Genomic DNA, 16,350 nt, shown 5'->3' on the forward strand with positions numbered 1-16,350 from the left:
CAAACATTAGCTTTAAAATAAAAGAGCTCCATCTGGCCATGGGAATGATTGGATTTTTGGCTTTCGGCAGAATGGTTGGTTCATGGTTCGCGGTTGAGGCACAGAGGAGGATGCACTCTTTAGGTCTGAGTCGACAGAATGACCAGTCTGAATGAGGATTACCACGCTTGCTGTAACTCACTAATTGCAACGTGGGTGGAGAAAGTGAGGTCAACGTACAATAATAAGGTCACAGTTTGAGTCTTCTCTTTCAAAACAAAGCTGACAGATCATTCAAACAACGAGGTACAGAAAGCTACAACATTTGTGCTTAAGTATGTAGGCTTGTAAAAAAGTCCAGTGGCATCTCTACCAGCTGCACAGCATTACTGACTAACGACTCGCCTTTAACCGCCATTTATTCCAGCCGTGACATACATTGCTCAACTATTAAAAGGCCTACAGAGATCCGCCAACATCAGAAATTAATGATGTTCAGATACTTCAGCGATTAGTTTACTAGCGATCAGGGATCACAGCGGTGATTATGGGATACAGAATCTCATCGAAAACCAGAGGAATTTGCTGACAACGTCTCCATTCCCGTAAGACTGGTTATAAAGTCTGGGCTTGATTCGACAAGCATGCTGGTGACCACAAATGTGACGTTAACACGTGCCAACTTGGAATGACTCATTACAGTCACCAAAACATTCATAACCAAATCAACGGTCTTACCGAAACTATAACTGCTGCTGGCTATTTTTATTACTGGAAAACAAGTAGCATGACTGAACACAAGCACTCAGTGTGTCATAGAGAGAGAAGTTCAGTTTAAGAACTGATATTCGACAGTCTTTGCTCTAATCTCTACTTTAGTGCAACCAACACTTAGGCCTAATTGGAGGGAAAGTTCATGCACTTAGCTCTCTGAATAATAGATTATAATATGTGGTTGTTACCCTACTGGCTTTCATGTGCAAAATGGAAGGCAACAAGTTATTAGTGGTTTTTGCAAAAGCAAGTACCGTGATTACTTTTGCTTATACTTAAGGTAGTAAACTTTTCTGTGTAGATCGTCCCTCACAGTTTTTGAGGAGAGGTTTGCAATGACTTATAATGCTTACCTGGAACATAAAAACAAACACAAATAAACTGCAAAGAATTCAAATAAAATGGCAAAATATAAAACTAAATATTGTAAACAAAAAAAAAGATTAAATAAAATACAAATTATAAAAATAAAAATAAACTCTAAAACATAGAAAAAAACTGAATGAAAATAAACAAACAAATAAAACAAACAAAAAATAATATAAATAAAAAAAATTAAACAAAAACCAAATAAAACAAGATAAAAATAAAATACCATAAAATGGCAAAGAAAAGAAATAGAAAAAAAATAATAAAGAATAAAATTGCTAAAAGACCAAATATAAATATAAAAAACTATAAATGATAAAACAGCAAAGAAAAAAAGATTTTTTATAAAAAAAAAATCTTTTTCTTTTTAAATATAAAAGTACATTTTAAAAAAGCTAAATTAAAAGAAATAAAATGGATAATTTTTTTTTCAAATAAAACTAATTTAAATAATAAAACAGCAAAAGAAAAGAAAAAAAAAGGAAAATTCAAACAAACAATGGCTATATCTATAAACATTAATATTAATGAAGATCTAGACGTAAACTGGTGGAGAAACTCAAGGATCACAAAGACTTGGGCCAGAAAACCATCACCTAGTAACCATCCAGAACACCCTAGCAACTGCATAGCAACGTCCTGGCAAGCACACACAGCCTCCTGGCATCCTGGCAGTGAATTCTGCATTGGCATGCACATTTTCTTCAGCAAATGTAAAATGCTAGTTCTCTTCAAATACCGCTGGAACCTTTTCCTGACACGAAACGTTCACATCGCTCATCCTAAACAATCCCCCCTTGCTCTCAAAACAAAGTTCCTCTAATTAGTGGCGCATTGGAAGCATTCTGTGCGAGAGTGAATGCCCGGTCAGATATTGGTTTTAGCCTCTATGAAAATTCCCCTTTGTCCTGTACATTTCCAACAGCAACAGCTAAGAGCAGTAAATCAGACAGGACAGCTGGCTAGTTCACTGTCATGGCGCTTTGACACACAGATCAGGAACAATGCAAACACACACGGCGCAGTCAGCCTTTTCACTTCCCTCACCTTTAACTCCCAGAATTCCTGCGCAGAGAGGGGAGCCGCGGCGCAAACCGTCCTCCTACACGGCGACATGCATTCGGTCTGTGTTTTCAATTAAGAAAGAAACACAGGCACGTCACGACTGGAATGGGGTGAAAGCTCACACGGCCAGCGACGCAGAAGGGAGGCAAGAGAGAAGATCTAGGAACAGATCCAGACCCGGACGGTAAACTACGCTCTGTTGAGCATCACAACTTTACATGGACATGGAGTTGTGACCCAACACTCTGCCCAAGACACACAAAAGTGAACAAAGGTGTCCTTAAATTAAACATTCAAATAAATACTGTTGTTGTTTTTGTTTTTGTTTTTTGAATTCTAAAAGTATTTTAAAAGTAAATAAACAAACATGAAACAAACTTTAAAATGAAACAAATGTTTTCAGGCATTACAGCAAAAAATAATAATAATAAAGAAAGAAAGAATATATATTTATAATGTATGGAAAAGTTATATTTAATATATCTTGATTCTAACATTTTAAGATTAAATGTAGTTGACATTTAAAGATGAACTTGAAGAGCATCAGATGATTTAAATAGAGGAAATGTGCAGCAAGTAAATGTATATTAATATTATTTATAATATATACTATAATAATATTATACATACATTTAAATATGTATTTAACTTCTGTATTTAAATATTAAGAAACTATACATAAATAAAATGTATATATATATTCACACATTCATATATTCAAATATGTTTAGATATATAAATGTATTAAAACATTTAATTTATATACATATTTAAACTTACTATCATTAATAATGAATATTATAAATAATACAATTAGATTCCATACACTTAAATTGTATGTAAATATAATAAACAAAATAAATATAAAATAATGATATGCAATAAATGTAAATATGATAAAAACATAATTCATACTTTTAATATTCATATTTAAATATTAGTGCTGTCAAATGATTAATCACGATTAATAACATCCAAAATAAAAGTTTGTGTTTACATAATAAATTTCCACAGTACACACACATATATTATGTATATATAAAGACACATACATATAGCATATATTTTGAAAATATTTACATTATATTATAAATAAATATCTAAATGTAACATTTTTCTTAAATGTATACATGCATGTATTTATATATACATAAATATACACAGTACACACACACACACACACACACACACACATTATATAAACAAAAACTTATTTTGTAAGCGATTAATCACAATTCATCTTTTGAAAGCACTATTAAATATATAAAATAATATAAATATATTTTTAAATATAAATAATCAAATACCTTCATATATTTAAATGCATTTGATATTTCATATATGTAATACAGTTACTTATTCTTAAAAAAAAGAATCTGTCTAAACTATACCAAACTAGATGCATTTTATTTGCATTCAGTAGATTCTTCCGTGCTGTCCGTGACCCCGTCTGAACCATGAGTTGAGAAACACTGCTGCAGATCACGCAGGGTCAGGCCCGTTTTCCTGCCACGCTCATATTTAGACTCTCTCTTGATGATAAGAGAGGAAAAACAAGGCTAAAACGGCTCCTCCGAGAGCCCGGATCTCCTTCCAGTCCGATAGGAGCAGGGGAAGAGGGCCGAGAGGCGGTAACAGGCACAGAAGCGTCTAGAACAAGGCCTTATCAGGAGGACAGGGCCATCGGTGCCATGCTATCACGGTCAGCTCACGGCTAAAAAGCCGCACGCACACACACACACTCGGGCATGTCAACAAACAGCGCGTTCGGCTCCAAGTTCTCACCGAGAGCGGGACAAAGCCTCCAAAGAGCCAGGAGAAACGGACACTCAGCTGAATTTCAAAAGGCTTTTTTTTTCCTCTCCGTTTGATTCTCAAGGACACAAGCTTAGAGAGCGACTTGACAAGTAGTGCTTGAGTTTTTGAATCAGCGGAGACTAAGAGAGACAACTGAAAAGCAGAGCGAGAGAGATAGAGAGAGCATAATAAAGTGAAGGGGGAGGACAGAGGCGCGCGGGATGCATTAGAGCCATTTCACTGAATATGAAAGCAAACCTCCAACAGGCTTTAAAGAACACGGTTCTCTCAAGAGCACTACAATCTGTAACCCAAAAACGTCTGGTTGCATTTCGCACGCAAGTACACAAATTAATAAGAGCACAAGCAAACGACAGCTTAGTTTGCTACCCAGACTACACTGTCATCACGGACCGAGCGGCGTCGTGTTTTTGACAACTAAACGCAAGCGACAAACATGTGGTAATGATCAGGTGGGGGTGGATGGGTAATTAAATATAGGCACATGGACGTGCTGCGAGGCCCCATTGATCAGACTCGGGCATATGGCTTTCAGCTTTGTTCCGCTATAAACCAAAGCCCCAGCGTCTGTCTGCTACTAAAAAATGAAAACACATTTAACAGAGCAGGCCTGGTCGGCCATCTTTAGTCTCCCCGAGACCCTTTTGAGGGTTTGGCGAGGCTGGATCTTCTTTCCTGACCTCCACACTTTTCCACCCATTTCCTGATCAGCACTTGAGTTGTTTGCAGACACAAAAAAAGCTTCCAGAACTCTGGCCAATGTATATTAAAATAAAAATCAATACATGTCACTTGGGAAAAACCACCACAAAAATCTCAATTTTTTACTGATAATGTATCTACAATGAGCTCAGATGCAGGGGGAAATTATGACATAATACCCACAATACTGATGCGATACCCAAATGATACCATTAGATATTTAATGGTTTAAATGACTGATAACTGAGATCCAGTATAACTCATGCCAACAATACATAAATAAAAGTAGAACAAATTTATATATTTATATATATATATATATATATATAATAATTCTAGTGTGTTCATAATTTATATATTTAAATATTTATTTCTATTACGACAATTATTATACATTAACAAATAATTAAAATTATTTTATAATATATTTTTGGAATAATTAATAGGTATAGATATAATAATAATAATAAACAAAAATATACTTGCATTTATTATTTGAAGATAGATCTATATAAAAAAAAAAAAAAAAAAAAAAAAGAGCGATTAGATATGTACTGTATGTGTAAACACACACACACACACACACACACGTATCAAATCACATTTATATATCCCTTTTATAACTTTCAGGGGACCAAAAAAAAAAAAAAAAAAAAACTAGAAATTAAAGGCAATACATGTCATGAATGAGTCTAAAAATAAGTTGAAGCAGCCAGAAAACAGAGTTACCAGTCAGTCGTGATATACAGTCACTGGAGGACTAAACAAAGGGACGTTTAGATGCTCCCGAGGGCTTCGGCCTGTATGAGACCAGAGGCTCTGAACACATGTGAACACCACTAGCTTCCAGCTGTTTCTGCAGTAAATGCTGCGGCCAAAACTCCTTCATTCCCCCTACTGACGGGCCACGGCTTCCCACAAGCCTCCTGGGCTCTGGTTTAGTCAGCTGTTCTCAGAGCCAGCTGCAAGGGAAATGACTAAAGAGCTCCATAACACATGAGAGGAGCCACCTAAAGCAAAGCTGTCCTGAGAGCTTCACTTTGGCCCACAGACACATCAACGCTTTATCATTTCACAAGCTTCATCTCATCCAAAGGCAAGCAAACATCACTGCACTTGGAACAGACATGAAACATTACATTCCACCTTCCGATTGGTTTACTCAATTATTCTTGGATTTTAAGCATGCATGCAGCTTTCAGAGATGGGATAAGATTTGTATTGTGACCATGATGTATGGTGTTCATGAACAAAACCAAACACTTGGGTTAATCAATGAAGGGAGGAGCACAAGTACGAGCAAACGGCTAAACGAAACGGCGTTCGATACGGAGAGAGAGAGAGATGGAGAGAGAAATAACCCTCTGAAATGATTCTTTTAAAAGGGGAAATGTCAAAAGGATGCCTTCTGCCCTCAGACCTTTGCCAACCACAGCACAGATCAGAGTAGAAAACCTCCACGCTCATGAATCGCATGAATATTCAGACTGCCTCGCCTGAACCTTGCGTGGGACCATAGAGGAAATGAAACATTATATAAATAAATAAAAATATCTCAGATAACAACAGAAAAAAGGCCATGCGTGCCAGGACAGAAGTCACAATGTTCTCCTTGAAATCAACTAAAGCATCATTTGTCGAAGTGATTCCTGGAGGCCCTCAAACGACACACACTAGAGATCAGCCGAAAAAAACTAAATACTAAATAAAAGCATATTTTGCTGTTGTTTTATAAAAGATAAAACAGACTTAATTTCTATTTCATTTTGGGAAAAAAAGCAAACGTCATTAGCAAACATTTAAGTGACTTTACAATTTATATGTGTGTGTGTGTGTGTTTTATTTCCTTGTTTTTTGTTTTTACTTAGGTCTTAGAAGATGCAATATAGATGCAAAAAAAACTGTTGTAAGTTTTTAATTATAATTTAAAATTTATGCTGTAAAAAGTCAAATACATTTTTTAACAAATGAAAATATGAATGGAAACTGCAGCTATAACAGATCAGAAACTCGGAGGAAAAAATATTTCAAAATGCAAACACTGGCTGATGGTGATATTAGCTGGAAAGAGCTCATGTTTACAGTTGTGCCTATAGATCTCCGTTTGGAATCAAGTTGTTTAAAGTCAATATTACATCGATCATCACTGACATATACATATTTACACTGTCTACACAGCTGTCAGTTTATTTAAACCATTCATTTAAACATTTAAAAAAAAAGTGTCTGAACCAATGTGTTATTGTAACAATTGATGAAATTTGGATTAGTGACTTCAAAAAAAAAGAAGTCATTTTATAAACTAAATTTACAAATGATATAAATGTATAAATATAATTTATTAACATTTACATTTAGTCTTTTCAATCAACAAAAGAGCAATGTTACACAAGTTCTGTAACAAGTCTCGACTCGGCTTAATGCAGTAAATGCAGCAGGGTTTTTTAATAAATAAAAGAAAAATGGACAGAATAGAAAAAGAATAGAGCAAGCTAGAGTTAGAGTCCTTCTTCTATTTTGCTAATAATATAGTAAAAAGAAAATAAATAGAATACAAAAAGAATACAGATGCTAGCGTTAGTTTATTATTATTATTATTATTATTAAAATGAGGGACCCATCACAAAGGACTTAAATAAAAATAAATCACATACACGCATTGGAAAATAGTGGAATTCACAAAATGCCAATGCTATTAAACAAGCCCGAGAGCAGGCATGTTAATTAAAGCTATCTGTTAGCAATGTGCAGTTGGAGTAAAACCTGTCAACAGTCTGTCACTTTAAAGTCAACTGGCCTGCACCATTTGAGAGCCGCCAGTGCTGCTCCACCTGCACAAATGAACACTTGCTGCTGCTCAGAGACTGGGGGCAGGGCACAAACAGAGCAGCATGACCCTTGACATCTTAACTCCAACAGGTGTGCTGGCTGCATAAATAGGCAGAGAAAAAACCCCCAATCCAATTTGAACAAGAATCCGTCACCTTGGCGGTCAAGATAGTCATATTCAACAGTCTGTTTAGCGGCCTCCAGCTACTCAGCTGTATTTCCTGTTAACAGAATCTTTTCAAAGAAGTTTGTTTAAAGCTGACTGGAAAGAGTTATTAAGACAGAAAAAGATTCTCAATTGGCACCACATGCAGCATCGGCTCATGGACAAAGGAAGGAGGTTATAAACGACGTCCGATCCTTCTGGTTTGGTAGAAGAAGAAAGAGCAGCCCACCACATATGCTCCCACTTGGGCTGATCAAAAAGAGACAGTTGTCATTTGTTTGTAGAGGTTAATGGCCAAAACCTGAGCTCGGATCCAGCAGGGAGATGGCGCATTCCTGTCTGAGGGGAAAGTGGAAGGTGGACTCGTTCCATCTGGAAATGCCCTCTCGCATAGCGGGAACGAGACCAGCATGCAGCTGGAGCCATTGGGTAGAGTGGCATGGCGACAGGCTGTCACGCCAAGCCCTCATTGTGCCCGCTGGAACACTGCTAAGGAGATGGGTATTGTGGCGCTGCTCATTTTAGCCACATGGCTCATTTTTAAAGCTAACGAGCACACATGTCCTTGGTCTGCGACATCAACGGACATGAAATTCGAGACAAAGCCAGACCTAAAACTGCAGCACAAAGAAGGAATTCTGCTGCCAAGTTCCGCCCCTCCACACCTCCTCCCTCAGATCGAGAGAGAGAGAGAGAGAGAGCGCAAGTGAGCCAACCAGCCATGTGTGTGTCAGACCTAATTCCCAGTGTGTGATCAGAGCTGGAGGCACATGCGGCCACTTCCCAGAAGGACGCCGCAGAAAACCGACAGCAAACAAAGACATGCTGCGCCCAGATCGTATCAGTATTGGTGATCTGCAGAGGTGTGTTAACACAATCTGTGTTTTAGTGCAAGCGCACTGTCAGAACATATAAATTGGGTCCAGTGTGTGACTCAAAGCACAACACAAACAAATCCATTATTCTCTGTGTGCGTTGTGGAGACAGCTGAAACCTTTTGAGAACCCCAGGGTTTTGTCAGCGGCCCGCTTACGTTTTCTGTCCGCAGCTGCGGTTCTGACTGGTGACCGTCATCTATTCGGTAATGAAGTGTTTCACTGTGAACAGCTGTCAGGCTGATATTAGAATTACAAGTTTGCCATCAAGTAGAAAACATTCACATCTTGGAATACAAGTTTCTAATTTGCATTTAATCAAAAATTTTGCCACTCATTAATACGTCTTGTTATCAAAGCCACTGTTAAATTGCAATTACATTTATGAATGTTTGGTGAAATTTCTCAAAATCCAGTCATATTTATAGAAATCTATACAATTGAGTGTTTTCCACAACTTTCGCCATGCAAATTCACCACATTGACCAAAAGACAGCTGCTTGTTTTGAAAGTGACTTCTGTGTGAACGGTACGTCCCAACACTGTAAACAAAGTTTTGCAAACAAATTTTTAGCACAATTTTGCTAATGTAACTGGGGTGTTTGTAATTAAATATTTAGCAAGAGAATACATCAATCACCCATTTATATCTTTCTTGTGTTCACATACTTCCTACTTAAACAGGAAGTAGCATATTAGATATGCTAAACTGCAAAAAAAGTAGCTATATAATATTCTTCTTATTTTCCAGCTATAGCAACTAAACATTATTGAAATTATTAAATTAAAATGATCTAGTTTTCTATTTAAAAAAAACCAACATCTTAAAATCCTTAAAACAAGATACATTTACTTCATAAGACTTTAAAACATTTTTATAGATTAAACAAGTGTAAATTCTGACAGTGTCGCAGGACAAAATACACAAAAATTTCATGAAAACAAGTCTTAATATCTCACGCAGTGTCGCTTCAAATAAATGTATATTGTTTTTAGAATTTTTTTTTTTAAAAAAGAATGGTTAAAAGAGTATTTTTTACAAAGTATTTCAATGTGGGTGAATGTTCATATTCTCGACTTAACAAAAAGTCCAAGATAAAATTTTAGTCTGTTTTCCTGAAAAACAAAGACTGAATCTGCTCGCAAAGTTTTAACCCTGGTTAAACAGATTAAGCTCAAAGCTAACAGGTATGAACAAAAGAAACAAAACTAGTTTTGCCATCAGCAACACAACTGCCCCATAGATCCTCTTTAGCAATAGAAAATTAGACATTTCTGAGTCTGGGAATGTGTGAGCTTCGACGAGACATGAATGCAGCAAACAAGGACCCAACGCTTGAGGAAAAAAAATATCCCTTTGCCTTTCATAAACGCTTGCAAAAAATCTCTAAAAGTTAATTATGTGAGCATTTCAGCTGTTTCTTCTCCACAGATGCAGGGCACTGTGACACAATGCCCAACTTTAACCTTGTCAGAGACAAACATGCCAAAACCTTAGTAATGCAAACGCCACCCACGCCTGCTGGCAGCCAAGAGTGTGTGTGTGTGTGTGTGTGTGTGTGTGTGTGTGTGTGTGTAAGAACAATCAGTGCCGGCACAGCTGTGCTCTGCTCAAGAACTTTTTAAAAGCGTGTCAAAGTCACAGCAGACTTACAGCAAAGGGCTGCCATGCCAATGTGGCCGCCCGTCGCAAAACCGCAGACCAATTTTCCTTAACGTTAAACATATTACTTGTGTTTCTGAGAGAAAACGCTTACTGGGGAGTTCTTAAAGACTTCTGGCCTGGTGTTAAATGATTCCTTATCCAGAAAAACTCGTTTAGAGGATATGAGCCACTCCAAACCACGTTTGAACAGTTACTGACTCACTAGCTAGTTTTATGGGGGTACTGTGAACTCTGACGAGGCACAAAAGCAGGCTTGTACCGGAGTCAAACACAAAGAATGACTTGTTCGCTTATCTTGCGGCACGTCTCGAACAATTCATTCACTTAACGTCAACTTAATGTGCCGATGGCTTCACCTTTCATCCCAAACACAAAGACCAATCGTTCAGGTTAGGCAAGAGGCTACAAACTAAACAAAGGCTCACGGTGTCTTTTACAAGCAACTTAGCAAAATTCCATCATGTAGGAGTAAGTCAGATTACATGCTGGTGAACTGACGTTAAAAATAAATGCATTTCCAAACGCACCCAAGCTTTTGTTTTCTTTCTCCGGGAGTAATTTACAGACTGCTAACCCTTTTGGTTTGGCACGGGCGATTTGTCATGCTGCACACCATTTCTGAATCCTATTCCGCTTTGTAGCTTTTCTCGCCGATCACGGATGGAATTACAATCATTATTACAGTTCACAACTATCCTCTTTCCCCCCGTTTTCAAGACATTTTAAATACCCACGCTAAATTAATGGATGCCGCCCAATTCTCACAGCTCTAAATATGTCATTTATGGCATATCTTGCCGTCGGAAGGCGCTCCGCGGAGGAAGTCGGGGCCATCCATTCGTCTTATGCACCCATAAATCTCGGACAGTTTTGGGCTTTGCCAGCAAATTGACACACTCCTACCTCCCTCACTCCAGTAAATAAAAATGATAAAGGCCTGTCAATAGTTTGCATACTCTGGCTCAAATCGAGCCTCCGCAGTGCTGCAGCCTCATTTCAAATCCTGATGGGAAAAAGTGCCACCACACACACACACACACACACACCAAAACAATAAAACATCATCATCTGCCATAGAGAATCATCATTGCATCACATCTCGGACCCGATTTCATCTGATATGTTGATAGTGTACCCTTAAAAACAGCCTTAAAGCAGATACTGAGAACTAATCACTAAAAAGTTAACATTAATCATGGCTCACAACTCATTTTAGTTCAGCAAAAAAAGTTAGTAAGTAAAACAAAACATTTAGTGACAAAAAAATAATTTTATTTGAAGGAATTTTGTGAAATATATGCACTTCAAGTTAAAACTAGATTAAACAAAATTACAAAAGTACATGATTAATTCTAAAATAGGGCTGCGCAAAAAAAATCGAATGCGATTTTCATGCACCTCTCATCAGTAAAGACGCTCCTGTAATTAGAAATATTTCCAGCACGTGCGTTCAGATCAGGGTTGCCAGGTTTTCATAATTCCTGCCCAGTTGCTTCTTAAAACTAGTCCAAAACTATCCCAATCGCGTTTCCAGGAGGTTCCCTGATAAAAATTGCTTCCCCGGGGTTAAAATAAAAATTTTTTGGAAGGGTTGCCCTGGTAAAATTAGCATTTTAGGGGCTAAATATCACGTTATTGGTATTGGGGTTGCTTCAAACCACGGACATGAAAAACAACCGCAGACTTGGCAACACTGGTTCAGGTGGAGCGGCAGTTACTACACAGAGCCGTAGTTCACCGACAATTAACACAAAATCGTTTTCAAAATCGACAAAGAAACGCCTGCGATTTTAACATCGATTTTGTGTAGATTGTCAGTGAGTTACAGCTCGGTGTAGTAAATGCCAACCAGTGTTGCCAAGTCTGTGATTGTTTTTCATGTCCGCGGGTCAAAGTGACCCCAATACAAGTAACGTGATTTTTAGCAATTTTTTTTTATCGGGGAACCTTCTGGAAGCGCGATTTGGCTAGTTTTGGACTAGTTTTGAGAAGCAACTGGACAGGAATTATTGTGAAAACCTGGCAACCTTGATCTGAACGCACGTGCTGGAGATATATTTCTAATCACAGGAGCGTCTTTTCTGATGAGATGCGCATGAAAAATCGCATTCGATTTTCTGCACAGCCCTATTCTAAAACAAAACTGGCAAGAGGGGAGGGAACAGAAAACATTAGTGATTGTTGACACAGCTAATAAGGAAAGTAAGGATAGATTACAATAACAAGGGCATTTTTCTGAATAACTGATGATTCATTCATAAAACCAGAAACGTGCATTAAGGAAGTAAACCAGCCCAAATGTGATTCACGTTCAATCCGCTGTGACTCCCAACACACACTTCTGCCAAGCGCTCACGCCAAATAGCCTACGTTCATCTCGTGCGGCACGCCACCAGACCTGCGCTTCGTCATACATTTCAACCTGTTTGACTTCAGGATCTTCTGGTTCTCATTTCTCCACGGGGCGGCTGAAGGGTGAGACCGAGATGGGCGAGGCATTGGATCAACAACAGCGATTCACACGGGGCACGAAGGGCCTGTGCGAGCATGTGCGGCCCCTGAAGGAGCCTGCGTTTGATTTGTTTACCTACAGACGAGTCGTTTGAACGGGAAGGTTAAACTCTCGGCGTCCTGTTCTTCATAGCTCATTAGAGGCGGCGAGCAGACGGAAGGCAGGGGCGGAGGTGTGTGTGTGTGTGTGTAAGTCTATCCAGCACATGGGTCCCAGAAGGGGGAGCTGCAGCAGGAAATGGTGGATAAGTGGTGACCCGGGTTTGCTTTTGAAACTGATCGTCAGGAGCACAGCTGCTAGCTCTGCTCCGTGGTCAGGTTAACCACGCTTAGACAAAGAGAAGAAAAACAAGAGAAAAGGGAAATAACAGCCCCTCGGACACAGCCCACTGTATCCCCATCAAACGTACTGCGCCGGGATCCTCCTCTACAGCGGAGCTCTTTAAAGAGAGAGTTCACCTACAAATTAAAATCACGTGATTATCTACTCCCCCTCAGACACGTGTTCTTTTCTTTCCTTTGAGAAAGGAGATATTTAGCAGAATGTTAAAGCTGCTCTTTTCCATAAAAAATGAGTACTGCCAGGCACCAAAAAACATGCAAGAGAATCCAGAAAAAATAGTTTTAGTTCAAATAATTCAATCATATTCAATGATGACGAGGACTGACACATTCGAGTTGCGCGAGTTGAAAATAGCAATCTTTATTCACATTATAAATGTTTTTACTGTCACTTTGATCAATTTAATGCATCCTTGCCGAATAAAATACATTTCTTTAAAAATTAAATCTTACTGACCCCAAACATTTAAATGATATTTTCATCCGAATGAGTAGAATAAAATTATTTAATAAAAATTTAATTCTGCTCAAACATCAGGTATAAATACAAACATGTGCAACAGATGAAGCAGAACTGGGTCTGTTCTTCAGGGGAAAAAAATCATCATGTATCATGTATCAGATAGTCATACAAGCTACTTTTATGTGCGTTTTGTCATCTTTGGAGCTTGAGGCTGAGTAAATGATGACAAAACATGATAACATTACATGATGGAGCAGAGCGACTGTTTTCGCAATGTCTCTCAAAGCCTGTAGCACTTTACCAATCTCTGAGCGACCTAAAACACGTAAAATGGTGGCTTTATCTTTCTAAAAGCAGCACAAGCACTTGAAACGCTCTTCAAAGACACACAAAGACATTAGCGGCGAACGGTGCACCAATCAAGCAGCGAGCGCCAATCTAAAGCTCCTTATAAGCAATACTTAGCTATTAATGTGAGCTTAAAAGTCTTATTCATCACTGTGCTGTTTCCAGGTCCCAGCTGCGGCCTAGATAATGAAGACCGATCGAGCCCTCATCGAAAAAGAAGAGGGTTCGGGACAAACAACCCGCTAGCTGTCCCTCGTATAAGTCAACATATGGAGCGCGAGAGGTCGCGAGATCCGACGGGCCGTTCCACTGCGCGACTCAATCATTTTGTGCGTCAACGCGCTTCGGGGTTTCCGTCCGAATCCAGGTCCGCTGCCAGTGACTCACTGTAGCCTGGATTAGGTACAGAACCAGCAATCTGGCTTTTGAGGCAATTCCCTGCATTCAGGAATACTGGGCCCGATGTTTGAGCCTTTTTACAGGGCCCGGTGCCGTATGGACCTGCGGTGAGCCCTGATGTCTGCTGCAAACGCAGGCCAGGAGCACAGGGCCGGGCGTAGAGGCGTGTAATGGAAAACAAACAGAGCAGAGAGAGTCCTCGGTGTCCCTGCCCCCACAAACTGGACTCCTCACCCCCCTCTTCCTCACCCTCGGTGAAGGTTAATGGTGCTGGAGGAATACAGATCAGCGCAAGATGGATGAAGAGGTGCTGGAAAACTCTCCCGCAGGTCTGGAGTCTAGAGATTAACTAAATATTAACTAACAAAAAAACCCATACAGCTGCGGCCCTAAAAGCAATTAAAGACGCTCGTTCCTCCATCAAACGCCTCCCTATGAAACAAACCAGAGAATGAGCTAATAATATTTAGACTTCCCATGCTCCTTGCCCAAGTGCATGTTGAAGGTTATTACAGAAAGCCTCTTAAAGGGGAAGTGCGTTTCTGTGCATGCTACTCTTACTGTTTCTGCAGGATATGGCTTATGTTCATCAAGGCTGCATTTATTTGATCGAAAATACAGCAAAAGCAGTAATACTCTGAAATATTATTAGAATAAAAAAAATTTTAAAAAAAGTTTTCCATTTGAATATATTTTAAATCACAATTATTTCTGTTATGCAAAACTGAATTCACTCCAGTCTTCAGTGTCACATGATCCTTCCGAAAACATTTGAATATGCCGATTTGATATTTAAGAAACATTTCCTATCATCTAAGATGAAAACAGTTTTTGCTATTTTTATACATTTATGGAAACTGTGATAAGCTACCACTGAAAAACTTGGTTAAGTAAGAATAAATCATTTATTAACACTTATTCAGCAAAGATGCATTAAGGTTATGAAAAATGGGATTGGAGACATTTATAATTTAACTAATTTTTAAAAAGAATCCTGAAAACAAATGCACAAAAATATTAAAAAGCAGCAAAAACTGAGCATAAGAGAATTCTTTCAAAAACAAAAACAAATTTATTTACAGATGAGGTGTATAATAAAAAAAACTTGATTATTCCGAGAAGATATTTTTACACAAACATGAAATAAATACTAAATATTCTCATGTTAAGAATCTGACGTCACATGCTGAATTACAATATGGTTAATGTAAGTTTATGCAACAGCTAACATGAAATGAATAGTAATGCATTATGAACAATCATGAATAAACAATGTAAAATGATCACAAATATTAATACAATAATTGAAAATGAAAACTATTAATTTTTAGATCATGACACCCAATTCATCTAATTCGTTCCATATGTTAATAGGTAAATAAATAAAAATGTGTTCATTGTCAGTTCATGATATCTAATGCATTAACATACTGAACCGTATTGTGTTGCCAAGTGCCAACTAAACACATGTGCCAAGTGAGGTCATGTGACAAGTGTGTCATACTACTGTCAGAAATGTTTTTATTGCATAATGCATCTGCAGCTTACAGCAAGCACTAGGTTTTCCGTTCTGCACAAAGTCAAAAATAGAAATGTGCCATGTTCAAGACAAAAAAAAAATGATGTTAATGATATGAATCATAACAAATTTTCATCCTGTTTACTATAAATCTCAATTTCTAGACTTAGCCAAAAAAATCTGAAAGTTCACAATACCTTTTCTCAGATCACTAGCTTAGTTAAAGATTCAAAGCTTCTCAAAAGCAACTAAAGCATAACCTTTTGAAATCGCTGAGCACGGCCTCGGGTTCATGTGCTTGAACTCTCTACTTCAGCTCAATACAGCTCCAGAATCACGGTCACTTGAAGAAAAATTGATCCTGTACAAACAGCATTGAATTCCATTTGCATTTAAAGCAATGCTGATAAACACCCAATGAATGCAAAGAAAAACACGTCAACAGCTTCTCTCAATACACTCAACGCATCACTTATGCCATGCATTTGAATGATTAGCCATTATCTTTAGCTGAACGTATTGATT

General features: G+C 38.1%; 1 protein-coding gene across 1 annotated transcript in view; it reads right to left on the bottom strand.

The window, feature by feature from the left end:
• The window catches only part of LOC113110205 (zinc finger SWIM domain-containing protein 6), a 71,423-nt gene that overhangs the window by 48,070 nt on the left and 7,003 nt on the right, over positions 1-16,350 (bottom strand). The window lies entirely within an intron of this gene.

This window comes from Carassius auratus, chromosome 10, assembly GCF_003368295.1.
Source record: "Carassius auratus strain Wakin chromosome 10, ASM336829v1, whole genome shotgun sequence".
NCBI lineage: Eukaryota > Metazoa > Chordata > Actinopteri > Cypriniformes > Cyprinidae > Carassius > Carassius auratus.